The 19,476-nt window shown below is 46.0% G+C and overlaps 1 protein-coding gene across 1 annotated transcript in view; it reads left to right on the top strand.

The window, feature by feature from the left end:
• The first annotated feature begins 7,263 nt into the window (after positions 1–7,263).
• Positions 7,264–19,476, top strand: part of LOC124595218 — a 104,851-nt gene continuing 92,638 nt past the window's right edge. The window contains exon 1 of the mRNA XM_047133862.1: positions 7,264–7,509. The gene's annotated coding sequence lies outside the window, so the exon portion shown is untranslated. The remainder of the gene's footprint in view (positions 7,510–19,476) is intronic.

Here is a 19,476-nt window from a genome sequence, read left to right as displayed (position 1 = left end):
GCCGATAGCAAAGCGGCAAGGGCATCCTGTGGCTGTGGCAATTTCAACAGATGATCAAAACAAAGTAACTCAACAACCGATTCAAGAAAACACAGTTACCAGCACAAGTCCAAATTCCACCACACAGAGCACTCCAGTAGTCAGATTGCCACCTGTTGACCCGGTGAGGGTGTACCCCAATATCGAGTACATGATGCAACTGGCTAGGCTGGAGGAGCCTATTACCCTGACCACTGCCTTACAACATGTGGTCCGTGTAGGACACGAAGAGGGTAGGGGTTACCTTTTCGGTAATGGAGGACATAATTCAGCTAAAGTCAGTGAATCTCCCCACTGACTTCAGAGCCCTGTGGGACCTGCTAAAGAAAGTCTTTGAGAGACGAGGTGAGAAGTTTGACCTCAAGGACATCTATGAACAGGCTGTGCTGGCAAATGGACGAATTGCATTCGACTGGAGTGAGACCTGGCCAGACGATCATATGCACACGTACTTTCCTTGATGACTGAATTAACTATTGGACAGCTAAACACTTACAATAGTCGACTTGTGATGCAGGAGCTCCGCAGGCAGGTAGAGGAGAGGAGAATGGATGTGCTCTGCCTACAGGAGCCGTACTCCCAAGTTGGGAAAATAGCTTTTGCTGCCGCAACATGACAAATCGTCAGCAGAGGAGATGACCCAAGAGCGGCGATAGTTATCACAAATAAACTTCTGAGGGTCACTACACTCTCGCAGTTCACGACTAGTCACTGCAACGTCGTGGAGCTTCAATCTCCAGTGGGAGTAATCACTAATATAAACATGTATTTCCAATACGGAGATGACATTGAACAACATCTAGAACATCTGGCAAGAGTTACCACGGCGTTCCAGGGACGGAAGGTAGTCATAACTGCTGACATCAACACAAAATCCCCCCTGTGGTACAGCGGCAGTAGAGACACAAATGGGAAAAAAATGGAAGAATTTATTATGGCTTCGCAACTGGTGGTGGCCAACAAGCCTGGCAACTCTCTTACCTACGCAGCAGGAGGAGGACAGGGCACGAACATTGACATTACATTAACAACAGCAAATGCAGCAAACCTCATACAGCGCTGGAAGGTTGTGGGCAATGCCACCATAAGCGACCACAATCTAATAACCTTCACTCTAGGTGAAAGGTAGTGCCGTTGGGCCATGGCGTGGGAATTGCAATTCAATTACAATAGAGCAGACTGGGAACTCCTAGCAATGGTGTGCGACATTCCTGCCTTACCGGAAGGTGACATCACGACATAGACGTGGACGAAAGAGCTGAGGAACTAGTGGCCACAGTACACAGAGCGCTGTGGGCTGCTGTACCGACCAGGAGGAACGCCATGGCGGCCTCACCGTCACCATAGTCGGCCGAACTAGAGAAACTACGTCAATCTGTCAGGAGGCTGAGGAGGCATTACAAGCGCTGTGTCGTCTGGCTGGAAAAGGCAAAGATGACAATTGCAATACAGGGAGGCCAAGCAGAAATTCCAAAAAGAACTGCGGGAAGTAAGGATGCGTAGCTCGGAGAGTTATGTGTTAAACCAGTTGGCCTTGGACCCATGGGATCTCCCCTATAAGTTCGTGAGAGAGAAAATCCGCTCTCCCATGGAGTTATCGACAGGCTCGGGAGTCTGGGTGCACAGGCTCACGAGGGTCGTGCCCACCATGACAGTGAAAAAGGTCCAGAGAAGCATGATTCTGAGATCTGTGGGGGCTTACAGAACATCTCCGGGGGAGCCCTGTTAGTCATAATGGGGCTTTGCCCGTTAGACAACAAGATACGAGAACAAGTGGGGTGGTATTGGGCCAAAAAGGGGAATATGAACAAAATAATAGAAATTGTGGGTGTGAGGGTGGAGGATAAGAGGTAGTAAGAAATAGAGTGGAGGAACTTTGGCAGAGGTCTTGGAAGAAGAAACTGGGAGAAGGACCTTCCAGTTTTTACCAGAGGTAAAAGAGTATGGGGGCCTGAAATACTTTGAACCAACACGAGGACTCATTCACTTTCTCACTGGCCATGGACTCTATCCGACATACTTATGTCGGTTTGGGAGGAGGGCAACCCCCGCGTGTGACTGTGGCGTGGCAGAGGGTACTCCCGACCATGTGGTTTACGAGTGCCCCCTCTTCAATGATGTCGCGACAACACTTCGCGACAGACTTCCAAATCACGACACATACCACCTACTCAGACAAGAAGACACTTTTCACGTTCTGAATGCATTGGCAAATGTTAGTAGAATACCTGAGGAACCTAGATTAGGTATCAACTTGTAGACCAAACCAATTGAGACCAGAGGCCATTCCCGTACCGCCTGTGCGTGGGCTGGCCGACTTCCATCATAGTTGGAATCCGCCACGTACAGGACTAGATGGGGTGGGGTCAACACCACCGATCAAGACAAGCACCGGATATGACGTAGGTTAAGTTAGTTTTGCAGGACTTAGATTAGGACACTAATTTAGGGAACTGCAACGATTACTGACTTTGGCCAGCCCAGTGCCAGGGGCATGCTCTTCGGGTTTAGCTCGTTGAGCCTGGCTATCCCAAGTAGGTTTATGTACAACTGGAACACCTGTGACGCTGCAGGTAATAAGAAATAGTCATAGTAGATAGGTTAAGTAATAAGTAGTTAGATCAAACTGACAATTGTTTTAGTAAAAGGTAACTAACACATTGTAGTTGTTAAACTGTAGCTCACTAACACAATTGTGAAAGCTGCGTTGTAATCTTATCTATGTATAATTATTATGACCCACTAATCATCTTAGGAGGTGGGTTAATATTGTATAATTATTATTGATTGTGGAATAAAGAATTAAAAAAAAGTTCTAGGGGACTGATGACCTCAGAAGTTAAGTCTCATAGTGCTCAGAGCCATTTGAACCTTTTTTTTTTTTTTTTTTTTTTTTTTGGACTAAAGACTTTATAGCAAACGGAAGAGAACAAGAAAACCGACAGCAGTTCCCAGTGTTCCTCAAGGAAAGGTGATATAGCAGTTGCTGTTCGCAATGTACACAGTTGGAATAAATGCAGCATCCTCAAGGACTGTGTTCAGTGGCAGTGGGTTATAATATCTGCATACTGAGGGACTGTAGTTTTACTGATTCGTTTTTCACGGTCGTCGGTGATCAGATGATGTTCAGGAGACCTGCCTGTGCTCCCCCTGTTTTGACTCCGCAGGCAATAACTGTGCTGAGTTTAGAGGTGAACAGTGATTGCAACATGCTTTCTAGGATACAACCATGCCTCGCCAACGATTACATAGTCACTTGGAACAGCTTCAGCCATTTTAACAGTATTGCATATTGAGCCTGCGGGAAGCGTGATGGCTGTATTGAAGGACTGCTGCACGTGCCCGGCGCAGTGTGTCAGTGGTTTGCTGCTGGATTCAGCAGTGGTCTGAGGAACATTCCCACACCCATAAACCAAGTGCTGGATGACCGTGTAGTACGTCACGTACGTCAAGATCGACGCGATGTGTGAGCAGCGGTGCCCGATTGAACACCATCCACTGACGAAATATGGGCACCTGCTGCACCTGCCGTGTCACCAGGAGCACTGGTGAACGCCTGCTTGCAGCAGAACTAAGATCACGTGTGCGTCTAGCCAGGTCACCATTGATACCGCCAAGCAAGACTCGTCCGATGTCATTAGTCAACTGGAGAATGGAATGGCTCTCTGTTGGCTTCAGTGATGGGGGTATGTGAGCTTCGTTACACATTCTTCAGACAGCGCACGAAAGTCCCAGGAAAGCTGAAGTTCTTGAACATCTAAAGGTCGCAAATCTCAGTGGGCCTTAAACATTAAGTCTACGAGCAATGTGTACTGCCAGCGTCAACTTGCGGAAATGAAACACAGGCATTAGGTATACAAACGGTTCAAAACTCGAGGGTTGTACGAGGGGCAATGGAAAGATTCCTTTTGAGCATAAGATACGTGACAGGTGAATAAATGAATGGCAAAGAAGTTAGAGAGGAGTTAAGGAAGTAGTAGCGTTACAAAATCAAAATGGGGCTGAGATGGACACATAGCGAACCAAATGAAGAGACATGGGCTGTAGAGATTCTATGTAATTATTACTTTTCTATGAGGGGCAGTCAAATCAAAGCGAGACAGCTGGTTTTCCAGTAACTAAACTGTTCATTATGTCACAAATATTCGTCATAACTGTTAAAAATTTATTCCAGTGCGAGACAGATCGCTCACTGCCTTCACGGAAAAATGTTTGCCGATGCTTACGAGAGCGTGACTGTACCCAGGTGTCCACCTCTTCGTCGAAACTAATTCGACAGCCGCGAATGTCTTTCTTCAAAGCCACCAAAAATATCGACTCATCCTCATGTTGCCAATGTTATAACGACAACGATGCAGAAGTTTCGCTGGGAAGATCTTCACAGCCTCCATACATATCCGATCTCTCTCCATGCGACTTGAAGCCCTGAAGAAAGACATTCGTCACTGACGATTTGGTTCGGACTAAGGGGTCTCAGCCTCATCACAATGAGGGCTCCGCAGGCAACCCAAAACAATGTTCCATGAAGGCACTGACCGTCTTGTTTCAGAGTGGAATAATTATGTTAACAGGTATGGCAATTATTTTCGAAATAATAAACTGTTTACCTATTTTTTCTATCTATTTCGTAATCGTTTGATCGCCTCTTATACACTGAAGCGGCAAAGAAACTGGTATAGGTACGCGTATTCAAGTACAGAGTTATATAAACAGACATAATAAGGCACTACGGACGTCAACGCCTAAATAAGACAAGTGTCTGGCGCAGTTGTTAGATCGGTTACTGCTCCTACAGTGGCAGGTTATCAAGATTTAAGCGAGTTTCAATGTGCTGTTATAGTCGGCGCACGAGCGATGGGACACAGCATCTACGAGGTAGCGATGAAGTGGGAATTTTCCCTACGACCACTTCACGAGTGTACCGCGAATATAAAAAATCCGTGAAATATCAAATCTTCAACATCGATGCAGTAGGAAAAAGATGCTGCAAAAACGGAACCAACGACGACTGAAGAGAATCTTTCAACGGGACAGAAGTGCAACCCTTCCGCAAAATGCTGCAGATTTCAGTGCTGGGCCATCAACAAATGCCAGCGTGCAAACCAGTCAATGAAATGTTATCGATATGGGCTTTCGAAGCCGAAGGCCCATTCGTGTATACTCGAAGACTGCACGACACAGAGCTTGGCGCCTCGCCTGGCCCGTCAACACCGAATCTGGATTGTTAATGACTGGAAATATGTTGCCTGATCGGACGAGTCTCTTTTCGAAGAGTATGGACGTGTGCGGGTATTGAGCCAACCTCCCGAATCCATGGAGCCTGCATGTCAGCATCGGACTAATGAAGCTGGTGGAGGCTGTGTAATGGTGTGGCGCCTCCAGCTGGAGTGATATGGGAACCATGATACGCCCTGATATGACTCTGACAGGTGACACGTACGAAATCATCCTGTCTGATCACCTGCATCCATTCATGTCCATTGTGCATTCCGGCGGAGTTTGATAATTCCAGCAGGACAGTGCGACACCTCACACGTCCAGAATTGTTACAGAGTGGCTCCAAGAACACTCTTCTGAGTTTCAACACTTCCGGTCGCCACTAAACTCTCCAGAAATTAACATTATTGAGCATATCTGGGATACCTTGCAACGTGCTGTTCAGAACAGACCTCCACCCCGTCGCACTCTTATGGATTTATGGACAGGCCTGGAGGATTCATGGTGGCAATTCCCTAGAGCACTACTTCAGACGCCGGCCGCTGTGGCCAAGCAGCTCTAGGCGCTTCAGTCCGGAGCTGCCCAGCTGCTACGGTTGCAGGTTCGAATCCTTAGGTTAGTTAGGTTTAAGTAGTTCTAAGTGTAGGGGACTGATGACCTCAGATGTTAAGTCCCATAGTGCTTAGAGCCATTTGAAAAAATGGTTCAAATGGCTCTGAGAACTATGGGACTTAACTGCTGTGGTCATCAGTCCCCTAGAACGTAGAACTACTTAAACCTAACTAACCTGTCACACACATCCATGCCCGAGGCAGGATTCGAACCTGCGACCGTAGCGGTTGCGCGGTTCCAGACTGTAGCGCCTAGAACCGCTCGGCCACTCCGGCCGGCAGCCATCTGAATTTGAACTACTTCAGACATTAGCCGAGTGCATGCCACGTTGTGTTGCGGCACTTCTGCGTGCTCGTGGGAGCCAGGAAATTAGGCAGGTGTACCAGTTTCTTTGGCTCTTCAGTGTAGCTCAACAATTTATAAAATGGTATGACCGGTTTGGACTGTACTAGCAATCTTCTTCAGAGTATTAAATATTGTCACAGAGTGTGAGGCGTCACATGTTGTTGGCATGACATGATAGTAAACATGATATTAACATCTGCCCTGTCCAGCAGGATCACCAGATTTCTCGCTAATTGAAAACGTATGGGATATGATAAAGTAGAAATTTAATCGCTCTCCATGGCCTGCAACGACCATTGTCGAATTGTGATAAGAGACGCACAATACTTGGGACAGTCTATCGCAAAATGACATTCGATACCTTTACGATCGTTTTCATGCGAGAATACACGCCTGTGCTACAGCCGGAAGGGCATACGTTGCTTATTGACACGTCTGTTTGGGCAGCCATTACTGCAGTGAGTAGGTCTGAATTTGTTATCATCTACTCCTACAGTGATGAATTACCTGTGCCCTGAGGTGACAGTATAATGATCTCGTCCTGGAACGTGTTGCATCTTTTTCCGGCATTGTATATTAATACAATGATTCAAATGGCTCTGAGCACTATGGGACTTAACATCTGAGGTCATCAGTCCCCTAGAACTCAGAACTACTTAAACCTAACTAAGGGCATCACACACATCCATGCCCAAGGCAGGATTCGAACCTGCGACCGTAGCGCTCATGCTGTTCCAGACTGAGGCGCCTAGAACCACTCGGCCACACGGGCCGGCCTTAAGACAATGCAGCCAATGTCTTGCTCTCCGTGTTGTGCAGCGATCTCAGTCGTTCCATTGTGGAACAGATCGAAAGAGGGACTTACAAGAACGGAAACTGTCATCTGCAAGGACTTGCATTAGGAGAAGGCAGTAGCAGATGCACTCCCTGCCGGTCGCAATGTCTCGGCGCCGGAGAAAGCTGAACGAAGCCTTGCCGTGGCCCCTGAGCCTGGAGAGCAGCGCGCATGCGCAGAGCCGCCCGGGGCGTCGACCGGCGCCGCTCCTGACAGCGCACGGTGTCGGCACTCCGCGCGAAGTAGTGTGGGGGAGCGCGCGCCGGCTCCAGCTCTTTATCTCGCCCCTACCCGACGGCGGCAGGCCAGCTTCCTGCCGCTTCCCGCCACCAGGAAGCCACGCCGCAGCGCACCACAACACAGGACGAGACGGCAGAGACCACAGACAGCCGCAGCAGCTCCGTCCACCTCACACCACGCTGTCTAGAGTGACAGCAGCATCGCTCCAGCAGCTGCAACAGGTACAATCCCACGCCATTTATCTCGTCGTAAACATGTCGGCAGCAAGCGTTAACAAGCAATATACAGGTAATATATTTGCAGGAGCTCTTATATTGTTGAAAAATGCCATATTACCGCCTCGAGCTGCTAGTAAGTACTTCATTTATACAACCAGTTTCCGTCGTCTGACCATCATCAGACTCGTAAAGGTACTCACAACATCATGCTGGCCGAAATATAAAATCGTTACCGTCAAGTCATAAAATCATGAACAATATACTGCCATCATATCGTGTTCACAGCGTTAACGCCGATTACAGTTTTAACATAAATGTGTACACTCCATAGAACAGGTTTTATAAACTGACGACGTAATTCGTACTACGGTATGCTGACGATGTGTTGTTCATCAGGCGCTCCAGTCTGGAACCGCGCGACCGCTACGGTCGCAGGTTCAAATCCTGCCTCGGGCATGGATGTGTCTGATGTCCTTAGGTTAGTTAGGTTTAAGTAGTTTAACGACGAATGTGTAAAGCCGGAACCAGTGACGGTGCTTTTTCAACAAAGTAAACCAAAACGGAATTATGGCTGGTTGCTGCTATACTTATACAACACATTCTGTAATTAGGAAGTAACTTTGTATTGCAAAAAGGTTGTACTAGTACCTTGGGCCGCTGATAAAACACTTTATTTGTACAAGCAGTTTCAGTCATCTGATCGTGCCGGCCGGAGTGGCCGTGCGGTTCTAGGCGCTACAGTGTGGAACCGAGCGACCGCTACGGTCGCAGGTTCGAATCCTGCCTTGGGCATGGATGTGTGTGATGTCCTTAGGTTAGTTAGGTTTGTTTTAAGTTCTAGGGGACTGATGACCTCAGAAGTTAAGTCCCATAGTGCTCAGAGCCATTTGAGCCATTTATTGTTTATCCTTTTTTTCACTTGATGATAACGATTTTATATTTCACCTAACATGATGCTGTGAGTACGTTTATGTACCTGATGACGATCAGATTGCTCAAATGGTTCAAATGGCTCTGAGCACTATGCGACTTAACTTCTGAGGTCATCAGTCGCCTACACTTAGAACTACTTAAACCTAACTAACCTAAGGACATCACACACATCCATGCCCTAGGCAGGATTCGAACCTGCGACCGTAGCGGTCGCTCGGTTCCACACTGCAGCGCCTAGAACCGCACGGCCACTCCGGCCGGCACGATCAGATGACTGAAACTGCTTGTACAAATAAAGTGTTATATCAGCGGCCCAAGGTACTAGTACAACTTTTTTGCAATACAAAGGTACTTCCTAATTACAGAATGTGTTGTATAAGTATAGCAGCAACCAACCGCAATTCCGTTTTGGTTTACTTTGTTGAAAAAGCACCGTCACTGGTTCCGGATTTACACATTCGTCGTCTGGCGGCATCCATGTCTTTATTGCAGCATTTAAATGTGTGTATACATGTTGTATCGTAATTACCTCTTACAATGCTCAGTGTTGACTGAAAAACTATTGAAATTCTGAATTTATCAGGGAGAAAATACAGAGAGTGAAATGTTATCTGTAGCTTTTACGGAAAACACATTGTGGTTATGAAAGTCGGAAATGAAAGGTAGACACCAATTGAGACAAATTGAAAGAAGGTTGTAGCTTATCCGCAGTGTAGTTCGATCTGCACAGAGAACAAGATGTGAAGGAAACCAAGGGGTGATCTGGAAAAGAAATTCACGGACAATAAATAAATAATCGAAGGTTTGATGATGACACTGTAATTCTTCCAGAGACAAGTCCGCTGTGTTGTTCAATCCGAATACTGAGCACTATGTGAAAGAAATCCAAGGGGAAATTTGGGAAAGGAATGTAGTCTTGAGTTTTGGGAGAATAAATAATTACTTCAGGGTTTGTCGATGACACAAATTCTGCCAGAGACGACAAATGATCTGTAAAGTCAGTAAGTATATTGTATTAAAAAGAGGTTATAAGAAATAAGAAACATGTAGCAGAAGGATGATGCGGCCTAACAACTTCCAAGATGTTTTTTTCATGAGTATCAGATGTAAGAAATGGCCGGTCCGCAAGCCTGTGGCCAGTCTATTGGCCTGACTGATTGCAACCTTTCTTCGGCGCAGTGCTAGGAGGTGGAGGATGGCTGGCACTCCGGCCGCCTTTAACCTCCGTGAGAGATCTGTAGTACTCGTTTGATAGCAGGCTGAGTGGTCCCGGCGCCATACTGGAAGGGCTGGAACGAGGAAAATTCCCTGATCGCATCAGGGATTGAAGCTCCGTGACCAGAACCACTCACTAGACAAAAATGGTTCAAATGGCTCTGAGCACTATGTGACTTAACTTCTGAGGTCATCAGTCGCCTAGAACTTAGAACTACTTACACCTAACTAACCTAAGGACATCACACACATCTATCCCCGAAGCAGGATTCGAACATGCGACCGGAGCGGTCGCTCGGCTCCAGACTGTAGCGCCTAGACCCCCACTAGACAAGCACGGCCACTGTCAGTCAACCAAAGTAACAAAAGAATAATGGATTGTAGTCGGACTAAATCGGATAATGCTCAGAGTATTTAGTTACGAAATGAAATTCTGTAAGTCGAAGACGACTTCTGCTATTTGTGCAGCGAAATAACTAATGATGACACATGGAATGAGGATATTAAATGAGGACTAGCAATAGCAAGAAAAGCTTTTCTGAAAAAGAAAAATAAGGAAAGTTGGAAATTTGTGGTAAGATCTTATGGGACCAAACTGCTGAGGTCATCCGTCCCTAAGCTTACACACTATTTAATCTAACTTAAACTAACTTACGCTAAGGACGACAGATACACCCATGCCCGAGGTAGGACTGGAACCTCCGACGGGGGAAGCCGCGCGGACCGTGACTAGACGCCTCATACCGCGCGGCTACCCCGCGTGGCTCGAAAAATAAGTTAGCGCATAATATGTTAAGTATTAGGTAAGCTTTTCCGTCAATATTTACTATGAGTACAGCTTTATATGAAATTGGAACGACAAGGAGAGAAGTTTCTGAAGTGAGGTATTGGAGAATCTTGAAAATTAGATGTGTAGACCGGAAGATGTGATGAATCTAATGTCATCACTTGACTAAAAGAAGTGATAAGTTGATACAACAAATTACGAGATGTCAATCAGTAATTAACTGGCAGTGGTGGAAAGTATTGAGGGTAAAATGGAGAACAGCTTCAAACCAATCTTCCAACTGATGATCATAACAACCATCCATCAGTCATATGACATCCACATCTGGATAAATGCCTCTACACTTTTCACGCATTGTCGTCTTAACCGATACACATCCAAGTTTACTGCTGTCATCTACCAGACTTCGGGCCTTTTCTTCTCTTAGAATCCAGGACACAATTCCATGCTTCCTCTACCATCCATTCGTATGGATACGTGTTCCTTCGATTTCATTTGGTTGCGTTTTCAGAACGTCTTATGTCCACCATAGGCTGCTTAATTTTTTGAACAAACTGTTTTACTTCAACATTTGTTTTACGTTACATGTGTAGCGCAGTATATGCTCATACGTATTCTGATTGTCATCGTGTTTGTATTCAAGGAAATCTTACATGTAAGTGGTAACAAATTCTTGTCCACACACGATAAAAATTGCTTTTAAATACGATAACACACGCACATATATATACAGGGTGGTTCATTGATCGTGACCGGGCCAAATATCTCACGAAATAAGCGTCAAACGAAAAAACTACAACGAACGAAACTTGTCTAGCTTGAAGGGGGAAACCACATGGCGCTATGGTTGGCCCGCTAGATGGCGCTGCTGTAGGTCAAACGGACATCAACTGCGTTTTTTTAAAATAGGAATCCCCATTTTTTATTACACATTCGTGTAGTACGTAAAGAAATATTGATGTCTTAGTTGGACGACTTTTTTCGCTTTGTGATAGATGGCGATGTAACAGTCACAAACGTATAAGTGCGTCGTATTACGTAACATTCCGCCAGTGCGATGGCCTCGGGCCTAAACTGGCTGTTAATAAAAAATAGTGGTTGAAATAATTTAACTTGTTCCAATAAATTAAACAGTTAATAGAGAACAAAATGGTTTTGACCTTCAGAAAATGCATTGAGGCTGACTACTAAATACGAAAAAACTAATTTTCATGAAGTCATTATAATTGCGTCTTCCTCCCCTGCCTGTTCCCGCAGAGGGACGTACCTGTATAAACGTGTACGCCATCGTTAAGTTTTCTTTCCATACTTAAGGTGTTCGTATCGATGACCAGTATTCGACAATTTCCCAGTGCCACAAACAAAACCATAAAATCGGTATCGGAGGTATCGACTAATGAAGGGAAAAAATAAGTTTTCATAACTAGTTTAATGAGAATTGAAATGTATTCAGAAATTTTGTAATACATAGGAATGGCAAGAGTTGTTGTGAAACTAATACCATGTGCAGCTTATAACATAAATATTATATTTGACCAACAAATACCAGCAAGGGCTATGCACGCACTACGTAGAAAACATGAGCAAAGTATTCATATCTGATTGAAGTAAATGTCGATAAAGGTTGGTGTTGGTAGCTTAATAAACTCTTCTTCTTCAAGATCCTTTTGTTGATTTATTTCCGCACTGGGTACTCCCTTTCTATGTGCAGCGGCTTAGGGAAATCCCCTCTTCACAAGCAGTCACGCGGCAGCTCAGCTCGGTCTTGCGAACTGGGGACACGGGCGACAAACTGGTCTGCGCACAAGTGAGTTTGTTTTCTGTGCGTCTGATAACTTTTTGTGTTGATATATATATATATCACAGCTATTGTTTACGCATCACGCTATGAGGTTAATAAGCTTCAGGCTTATGTGTTTACCTATAATTTGTATCAGCATACATTGGCATAGCGAGTTCCCATTGTGGAATATGTACTTGTACATTAACCCACCATAACCTAATCACTGTGCACTCTTTCTGTTAGTAGTCATAATTTGATCTCACTGAATGAAACTAAAATTTCTAGCATACATGACAAGGGTGTAATAGTTTTGACACTGACAGTCGCCAACACCACTGCTTAAATTTTACCTGTCTTCCAGCGATATTAATGCCCCCGATTTTGAGGTAGTACCAGAAGTTTTCAGATATGATTCTGTTGGGGAGATGTTTGAATTTTAATAGTGGTAAACATGCCTTCTACACTCGCAAGGCAATAGAGCTAACATTATTGTAACTGTGAAAACTCGTTTGATAACCTCCACAAAAACTATTTCGTCCAGACTTCAAACTTGGTTATAACTGCTATCGTTGCAGTAATTACACTGAACAGCCAAAGAAATTGGTACACCTGCCTAATATCATGTAGGGCCCCCCGCGAGCATGCGGAAGTGACGCAACGCGATGCCGCATGAACTCGACTAATGTCTGAAGTAGCGCTGGAGGGAACTGACACCATGAAACCTGCAGTGCTGTCCATCAATCCGTAAGAGTACGAGGGGGTAGAGATATCTTCTGAACAGCATGTTGCATTGCATCTCATATATGCTCAATAATGTTCATGTCTGGGGAGTTTGGTGGCCAGCGAAAGTGTTCAAACTCTGAAGAGTATTTCTGGAGCCACTCTGTAGTAATTCTGGACGTGTGCGGTGTCGAATTGTCCTGCTGGAATTGCCCAATTCCGTCGGAATGCACAATGGACATGAATGGATGGAGGTGATCAGACAGGATGCTTAGGCGTGTCACCTGTCAGAGTCGCATCTAGACGTATCAGGAGTCCCATACACTCCAACTGCACACACCTTACACCATTACATTTTGAACAGTCCCCGGCAGACATGTAGGATCCATGGATTAATGAAGTTGTTTCTGTTGTGTCGGTAGCTGGGCCGACACCGTGAAGTTGAGATGGCTGAAAATGCACGATAGACTAACGCAGACGGGCGTGAAGTACTGGAACAGGCTACGTAATTAATGTTAAGAATAAAAGTACGTAGCTTGATTAATACTTATCTTTAATATCATTGTGGTACATCGATCTTGACGATACACAGGAGACTTTAATTACAATCACTGTAAGGCTAATGGCGCCTTGCTAGTTCGTAGCCATTAACTTAGCTGATGGCTATTCTGTCTCTCGGCTAATGAGAGAGAAAGGCTTCGTACATCTGGTCGGTAGCTAGGTTCTCGTACAACTGGGGCGAGTGCTCTCTCGTATCACGAGACCTGCTTTGGTGGTGGCGCTAGGTCTGCGATTACACAGTGGCGACACGCGGGTCCGACATGTACTAAATGGACCGCGGCCGATTTAAGCTACCACCTAGCAAGTGTGGTGTCTGGCGGTGACACCACAGTTTCCATAACCGTACACGTCCACTGCTCGACAGAATCTCAAACGAGACTCGTCCAACCAAGCAACATGTTTCCATTTATCAACAGTCCAATGACGGTGTTGACGGGTCCAGGCGAAGCGTAAAGCTTTGTCTCGTGCAGTCCTCACAAAGATACGTGAGCGGGCCTTCGGCTCCGGAAGTCCATATCGATGCTGTTTCGTTGTATGATTCGCGCGCTAGCACTTGTTGATGACACAGCAGTGAAATCTGGAGGAGTTTGGGGAAGGGTTGCACTTCTGTCACGTTGAATGACTCCCTTCAGTCGTCGTTGGTCCCGTTGTAGCAGGCTCTTTCTCCAGCACCAGCGATGTCAGAGATTTGATGTTTTACCAGGATTCCTGGTATTCACGGTACACTCATGAAGCATTGGTACGGTAAAATCCCCATTTCATCGCTACCTCGGAGATGCTGTGTCCCAACGCTCGTTCGCCGACTATAACCCTACGGTCCAATTGACTTATATTTTGATAACCTGCCTTTGTAGGAGCAGTAACAGATCTGACAATTGCGCCAGACACTTGTTGTCTTGGCCCGCTGGAGCGGCCGAGCGGTTCTAGGCGCTACAGTCTGGAACCGCGCGACCGCTATGGTCGCAGGTTCGAATCCTGCCTCGGGCATGGATGTGTGTGACATCCTTAGGTTAGTTAGGTTTAAGTAGTTCTAAGTTCTAGGGGACTGATGTCCTCAGAAGTTAAGTCCCATAGTGCTCAGAGCCATTTGAACCATTTGAACTTGTTGTCTTGTGTAGGCGTTGCCGATCGCAGCGTTCTGTTCTGCCTGTTTGCGTATATCTGTGTTTGCATACGCATGCCTATACCAGTTTCCTTGGCGCTTCAGTGTATATGGAAAGTTAGAGAACTCGCCATTAAATAAAAAGTGTGAAATTTCAGAAACACTGTCGGAAGCTCGAACATAGTCTAAAAGGTAACGTGAGTGTAGTTGCTATGTGTCCAAAAAGACGGTATAGAAATATTTTAATAGTAAATAATGTTTGGTTGCTGAAATGTCGAAGCGGTAGGCGATAATTACGATACTGCGGCGGTTGCAACGCTTGATACACGATTCAAGAAAATAATTTCCACAAACCATGTTCATGCTCAAGCGATTCTTTTATCTAGAGAAAGTTATTCTGGCGATGCTGGGGAAGGAGATGCAAAAGCATTTTTGGGAGAAGTATAAGGAGCTTGCTCGCAGTCAGAAAAAAGAGGTTACATGGGGGTTAAGTGCAGGTGCTGCAGGGGAAATGCCGAGCGCTGGAGGGGAAGTGCCATTCTAAAGCGCTCACATCTTTTTTGTAAATATTAAGTGGAGTCCATCCACGTCCTCACTTGCATGGTGACGATTCGAAAAGATCTACTGTCACCTCTGCTTTGGTTGGTATCTCAAAAGAATGCCGCTGAAAATGCAGCAAAAGTAGCGATTCATTTCCACTTGGCTTGCTAACGATTCAAAACTTTCACAGAAGCGTCTTATGTGCCGAATTTTGAATAAAACCTACATTTCTCTTGTCGCCATGTTAAAATTTGCTTCTTTCGCCAAATGCAGCGGTGTTACACAATGTCACTTCACTAACATGTTGTGCAGAGGCAATTGCGACAGAATTCTGAAACAGTGGTTTATTAAATGAAGAACTGAGGAAAAGTAAGACCATAGCTTACGAAAAAACACATGCTAGATACAAAAACAAACGCGTATTTTATTCACTTATGTTCCAAAACTCAAGAGCATTTATCGTTTCATCAGATGTCGATGGTCCTTAAAAATTACATTCTTTCATCGCCAAAGTCTGTAAATAAAGGAACACCGTAATAGATAATGAAGTTTTGCATAATAACAAATGGCAAAATACTTTCTTCTTTGTATGCCATCGTTTGCCAAAATCTCATTTCGATATCTCACACCATTTATGAAGTATGTGGAATGTTTTGCATATTTCATTCTGGCTTTATTGCTGGCGCGGCGCGATCGCTAATGAGTGTACCACCTCAAACCGTTTTTGTCGAGATTGGTGACAAATAGAGACCTCCACCCAAGCCTAAAAAAACTTCAATATGTTAGCTAAACTTCATATGCAGTAACATATTATGTAATACACAGCAACCTCAAAATCATAGCGACCCCTATTGTTCATTGCAAACTTTTCGAATTTCGCGTAGTGACTTACTTAAATGCAAATATTACAGGAACTATAACCATTAACCAAATGATGGGGACGTCATCATGAATCTGACATGTAAAGCTATAAGCAGCGCCAAAATGAAATTTTGTCAGCGAATATTTTCTGTAAAATCGTTTGAGAAAGAGTGCAAGAGGTGCGCCTTGATTCTGTCATCGTAGTGCGTCAATGACCGGGTGAAAGCGAGCAACGTGAGCCTCCCCTTCCCAACAAACGATTGAACTCGCCCAGCACTGCGGAGCAGCCACCGTGTCGTGCACGGACTCTTAACACTGATGTGCATCTCCGAAACATAGGAAGAATGGGACCTCTCCCAAGGTCACTGCGATACTCGTCTATGACCATTTGGGGTACTGTAGAACTGGAATTCATGAATGGACACAATATGAAATTTTTCGTCTGCATTCCGTGGTCCCTACCACAGCACCACTCCAAACGCAGACGTTTGTGTTCTAATGTTAACGGCAACCTACGCATGGGACGGTAATTCCCCACTCTGGCTGCATCTAACATCCGACCAATGGTGCGGGATGACACATGACGTTGCTGATCGTTCTCGGTTGGCGGGGCAAATGTATAGGAGGTACGATATGCATGGTCCACAGCACAGCGATTCTCCCTTGTGAAGAAAAAAGACCTGGTACACGAGTCGAATAGACTTGCCCTCACATTCCCATGCAGTCCAGCATCAGGTCGCTGTCATTTCCGAATGCCACACAAAACTGGAAATTTCACGAATCGATCAGCCACCCAAACAGAGTCCCACAGTGAGGTCCCTTTCAAAGTCTGTCAGATGCTGGTAACGTTGTCTCACAAGAGTACGCAGTACTTAGTGTCATTCATAGTGATTACTCAACATCTAACGCTATTCATGCCCTTTATGCACGCTACCAGATCTGGTAACAACACTAATCACGAAAAACACTAATGCACTGTGCTACTGTTCTATCGGTCACAGGGAATTGCAACTCTAATCTTTTACATGCTCGCCGAAGCTTGGTACGTTTACTCAGTTACACTGCATTCTTCCGGACGTTTCTCTTGTTCTTGTCATGCATTATACGACAAACACTTTATTTTTGCTTGTGGCTAGAACATTACTCATTTACTACTTGCTTTTGTACTTGATTTTGTACTCAAATTATTTCGTACAAAAATAACAATAATTCCTATCATTTCTTGCATTCAAAATAAATTTGTAAATAAAATATTAGGATTACATATAAAAACAATCAATCAGTTTTTTCCATGTCTGTTGTAAAGGCCTCGTCGCTACTGCTGTAGAGACCGAGTTGCCACGTCACAGAAGGCCGAGTTTGTGAAACGGCTTCTGGTGCAGTACACCACTAAGACAATTTCTCCCTGCCACAATCCACTTATGTGCCCCAGGGTCAGGTAACAGGATATGAGAACGAAAGCTCTAATAATAATAATGTCGTGTGACTAGGGCCTCCCGTCGGGTACACCGTGCGACGAGTGCAAGTCTTTCGATTTGACGCCACTTCGGCGACTTGCGCGTCGATGGTGATGAAATGATGATCATTAGGACAACACAACACCCAGTCCCTGAGCGGAGAAAATCTCCGACCCAGCCGGGAATCAAACCCGGGCCCTTAGGATTGACAGTCTGTCGCGCTGACCACTTTTTTTTTTCTTTTAATCTCATTTTGTTCCTTTTTACACTCCTGGAAATGGAAAAAAGAACACATTGACACCGGTGTGTCAGACCCACCATACTTGCTCCGGACACTGCGAGAGGGCTGTACAAGCAATGATCACACGCACGGCACAGCGGACACACCAGGAACCGCGGTGTTGGCCGTCGAATGGCGCTAGCTGCGCAGCATTTGTGCACCGCCGCCGTCAGTGTCAGCCAGTTTGCCATGGCATACGGAGCTCCATCGCAGTCTTTAACACTGGTAGCATGCCGCGACAGCGTGGACGTGAACCGTATGTGCAGTTGACGGACTTTGAGCGAGGGCGTATAGTGGGCATGCGGGAGGCCGGGTGGACGTACCGCCGAATTGCTCAACACGTGGGGCGTGAGGTCTCCACAGTACATCGATGTTGTCGCCAGTGGTCGGCGGAAGGTGCACGTGCCCGTCGACCTGGGACCGGACCGCAGCGACGCACGGATGCACGCCAAGACCGTAGGATCCTACGCAGTGCCGTAGGGGACCGCACCGCCACTTCCCAGCAAATTAGGGACACTGTTGCTCCTGGGGTATCGGCGAGGACCATTCGCAACCGTCTCCATGATGCTGGGCTACGGTCCCGCACACCATTAGGCCGTCTTCCGCTCACGCCCCAACATCGTGGAGCCTGCCTCCAGTGGTGTCGCGACAGGCGTGAATGGAGGGACGAATGGAGACGTGTCGTCTTCAGCGATGAGAGTCGCTTCTGCCTTGGTGCCAATGATGGTCGTATGCGTGTTTGGCGCCGTGCAGGTGAGCGCCACAATCAGGACTGCATACGACCGAGGCACACAGGGCCAACACCCGGCATCATGGTATGGGGAGCGATCTCCTACACTGGCCGTACACCACTGGTGATCGTCGAGGGGACACTTAATAGTGCACGGTACATCCAAACCGTCATCGAACCCATCGTTCTACCATTCCTAGACCGGCAAGGGAACTTGCTGTTCCAATAGGACAATGCACGTCCGCATGTATCCCGTGCCACCCAACGTGCTCTAGAAGGTGTAAGTCAACTACCCTGGCCAGCAAGATCTCCGGATCTGTCCCCCATTGAGCATGTTTTGGACTGGATGAAGCGTCGTCTCACGCGGTCTGCACGTCCAGCACGAACGCTGGTCCAACTGAGGCGCCAGGTGGAAATGGCATGGCAAGCCGTTCCACAGGACTACATCCAAGATCTCTACGATCGTCTCCATGGGAGAATAGCAGCCTGCATTGCTGCGAAAGGTGGATATACACTGTACTAGTGCCGACATTGTGCATGCTCTGTTGCCTGTGTCTATGTGCCTGTGGTTCTGTCAGTGTGATCATGTGATGTATCTGACCCTAGGAATGTGTCAATAAAGTTTCCCCTTCCTGGGACAATGAATTCACGGTGTTCTTATTTCAATTTCCAGGAGTGTATTCGTTGCATCTGCTCGTGGCGGACGTCGCAAGACACTCGTTTCAGTTCGTTGTTGATTCATTAACTCAGTTTTTTTTATTACAGAGAGCGGCTAACCCTCTGACCGAACACGCTGAGTTACCGTGCCGGCATGATCAAAGAATGATTCTGATATGGCACTGATTTGGGATCATGTGTCCAAAAGCACTTGCAGCTCAGTGTCATAAACATTTACAGGTATTCTCCACTCAGCTACCGGGGGCGGACAACGAACGTTCTACAACACTCCAAGAAATTAGTAACGAAGACAAAGAAATGAGTTGAAAGTTTTACTTATCTTT

This window comes from Schistocerca americana, chromosome 2 (genome assembly GCF_021461395.2).
Source record: "Schistocerca americana isolate TAMUIC-IGC-003095 chromosome 2, iqSchAmer2.1, whole genome shotgun sequence".
NCBI classification, from domain to species: Eukaryota; Metazoa; Arthropoda; class Insecta; order Orthoptera; family Acrididae; genus Schistocerca; species Schistocerca americana.
Note: the sequence above shows the minus strand (reverse complement) of the source record. Positions and strands in the feature narration are given on the sequence as shown.